At 42.4% G+C, this 3,222-nt stretch overlaps 1 long non-coding RNA gene across 1 annotated transcript in view; it reads left to right on the forward strand.

The window, feature by feature from the left end:
• Positions 1–500, forward strand: part of LOC119697516 — a 4,280-nt gene extending 3,780 nt beyond the window's left edge. Inside the window, exon 3 of the long non-coding RNA XR_005255860.1 lies at positions 1–500. This exon is cut by the window's left edge and continues 631 nt beyond it. This is a non-coding gene — a long non-coding RNA (uncharacterized LOC119697516).
• The last annotated feature ends 2,722 nt before the right edge of the window (positions 501–3,222 follow it).

Consider the following 3,222-nt stretch of genomic DNA (forward strand, 5'->3'; position numbering starts at 1 on the left):
TTTTCTCTTTGGAGCAAAAGTAGATGTACTTGACACTTGGTTTAAGCAGGGACTTCACATCTCTAATTTATATATCTAAAACAGTCACAGACTTCAGGGGAACCACTGGGAGCAAAGAGCCTCTCCCCTGAGGCACTAAATACATAAGAATCCTGAAGCCTTCTCTATCCTAGCTATAGGGATCTGTTCCTAAACTGGATTACTGACGATTTCTGCCAGTGGGCAGTGGCCCATGCTTTCATCTTTTCAAAGCCAGAGGTTTGGGGATGTTGTGCTTTTAATCATCATCCTTTTCCTCAGCTCTTCCTATCCCTTCAGATTCCTCAGTTTACCAAAGTCTGATTGCAGAGGCTTGTGATGGGGAGGTCAATACTATAAGATCCAAATCACATCTTGCCATTAAAGGAAGAGGTCCTGGTGCAGAAGAAGCTTTTATCAAGGCATTGATAAAAGTCATTGAAATTCTATAGAACAAACTCAGTAAATATACAAGCGAAATACATTTCAGTAAGATTAATTTTATATAAAAAAAGAAATTTTGAATGATGCTTTTATTTCTCTGCTTGTAATAAAAATATATCTCTGCACAACTGATGTTTTATGGGAGATTTTTTGCATGTTTTGTTGTGATATATACTGGTATCCTGATACACGTCAGAAATCAAGTTACATGCACAGTGTCTTTATTATTAAGAAATGAAATAAGTGTCAATTCTGAACACCTGCCTTTTTGTCATTGAGATTGCTGTCAGAAACAGAGCTTCAGCTGCCTCCCCTCTCTGGGACACAGAATTTGTCTTTTGTGCAAGTCATCTGGCATGCTGAACTCTCTCAGCAGCCTGCATTTCTGCCACTGTTGCATTTCAAATGGTAGAACAGAGATTCTGGCACCCACCAGACCCACCTGGACATGGATATGGACATGGATAGCATCTACCACCACAGGAAAGGAAAGTTCTTTCCCAGGGCCTTCCAGAAATGTAAAGGCTACAGGTGGGCTGGGTTGTTTTTGTTGGACAACAAGCTGTGCTAATTGTTTGGACAGACTTGAGTACACAGATCCCTTTTGAGGTACAAGTGCTGCACAAACAGATGAACAAGAGCAGTACTGGCAGTTACCAATGACATCGCTACTCTTGCTGAGCGTTGTTGTATAATCCACCCTGAAGCTTCTGACGTGGAAATCTGTAAGGTCACGCTTCTGAAGGCAGACCTGGCATCCCAGTGCGCTGTTCCTGGAGTACAGATTAACTACTCACTCCATCACTGGCAGTGTCAGTGTAGGAGGAGGGCAGGAGTGGAAGATTTCAGGAGGCTGTGGTGGTGGTTGTTAGACCCACAAGTCTGGACATCTGGATTCCCACGACTGGCACACAGTGGTTGTACTTATGCTGGCTTGCACACTTTAGTTTAGCACCTGGGAACCATCCAAAGCTTCTATGTGCCTTGTTGTTCTCTGAGGAAACACTTTCCCTGAAACCAAGGAGATGTGAGGCACTGCAAGGAGCTGGGAGGGCAGGAGAATAAAAAGTTGTCTCAAGTCTAATAATATAGATGTAACAACCTTGACCCAGGTGCATTCTTTAACATCTCTGTGCTTCAGTTAACAAATGCTAAAAAGGGTTTTCATTAGTGCAGTCCAAGCTTCTCCCAGCTTGTGGTTCCTCAGCCCTGCCGAGCACATCTGCCCAGCTTCACACCCAGCTGGGTATTTCTGAATGTTTACTACCACAATGGTGATGCCAGTGGCTACTGCAACTGTGTGACTGTAGAGACTGGCACATCTGGGTCCTGAGGTGTCACAGGCATGCTGATTGCCTGTGAGATGCCCTGGTTAATCCATGCTTTCCTGGATTTGTGCCTTGAGGTTCCTCCAGGACTACTGACTGGTTCTATTTACACTCACAGATATATTGTGGAGTATTGTTTCTGTGCCTGAATGTATAAAACCGAGAAATTTTACTGTAACAAAGAGTCATAATACCATTGACTATTCAGACTTTTGCCCTGTTTACCCAAAACTCTAATGGGGGTGGACTGGGTGCTGCTACATAGTACCCTAAATGAGTGCTCCTATGAGGACTGAAAGGCAAGTTGTTCCTTCTCTCACAGTCCACAAAAAGGCAATAGAGTAAACGACAGGAAAAAAAAAAAGTCATTTAATGCAATGCTGTGCAATCAAGATGACATGAATAAAGTTTGTAGAAAACCAGCTTCTGAGATATCAAAATATAAGGTATTTCCTCTGAAAGAGTTATTAAAATAACTTGGGGGGGAGGCAGAACTCAGAACTGTTAAAAGAAGCAGCTAAGCTTGGGGAAATTGCAATCTAAAAGCAAGGTGGATTAAGCAAATCCTTCTGTACAGAACCATGCTACAACTAGGAACCCTCTAACCATCACTCGGAAAAGCTTACGCTCTGGGACTCGATTTTCAGGCATATAATACGAGCTTTAGTGATTGTGTCTGCACTGTACTCCCAATTAAGGGATACTCTCTTGTGCTTAAGTCCATTTCTGTTCAGGAAAGCATTTAAGCATTTCTTAAACCATATTCTTAAGTACTCTCTTGAAAGGGAATGCCTTCCTGTTGTGGGATATGTGTCTGCATTTGCCAGTCAGTTTGGCTGAGTTTTCCCAGCTTGGTGCACACAGGACTCATTGCAAAACTAAGAGGAGGATACATTGGTGGCAAGTGACACTGCTGATTTCTCAAAAGTCTCAGTCAGGCTTTGTAAGTGTTACATTCCAGTTGCTTGGTTTCTCAAGGCAGCATTTTGGGGCACGTGGGGGAAAGGGCAAGCTTCAGAGCAACAGGAACTAAGTGGATTGCAGTGGCTAGAGTACATTTTTGTACTGAAGAAATATATAATCCAGGTTTATTGTGACTCTCATAAGCCCCAAGAGAGCACTATCAGTTTTTAAGGGAGAGAGGAATTGCAAATTTTTTTTTAATCCCTTTCAATCAAAATCTGCTGATAAAGAGTTTTGTTCTCCATCAGTCTAAGTGCTCTTGGGACAGAAATCTTTCCTGTAGTGCTCCATTTTAACTGTCCCAGGATTGTCTTCTCCCTTTGGATGTGGCAGAGAGGACTCACTGGATGTCCAGTCCCTCATGTGGAAATAATGACATAAAATAAATTGTGGTGTTAGCTTTGACCACCAAGATACTTATTCGTTAACAATTTTGGAGGCATATGTGTAAAAAAGAAAAGGAAAGGTG

The sequence above is a fragment of the Motacilla alba genome, chromosome 2, assembly GCF_015832195.1.
Source record: "Motacilla alba alba isolate MOTALB_02 chromosome 2, Motacilla_alba_V1.0_pri, whole genome shotgun sequence".
NCBI lineage: Eukaryota > Metazoa > Chordata > Aves > Passeriformes > Motacillidae > Motacilla > Motacilla alba.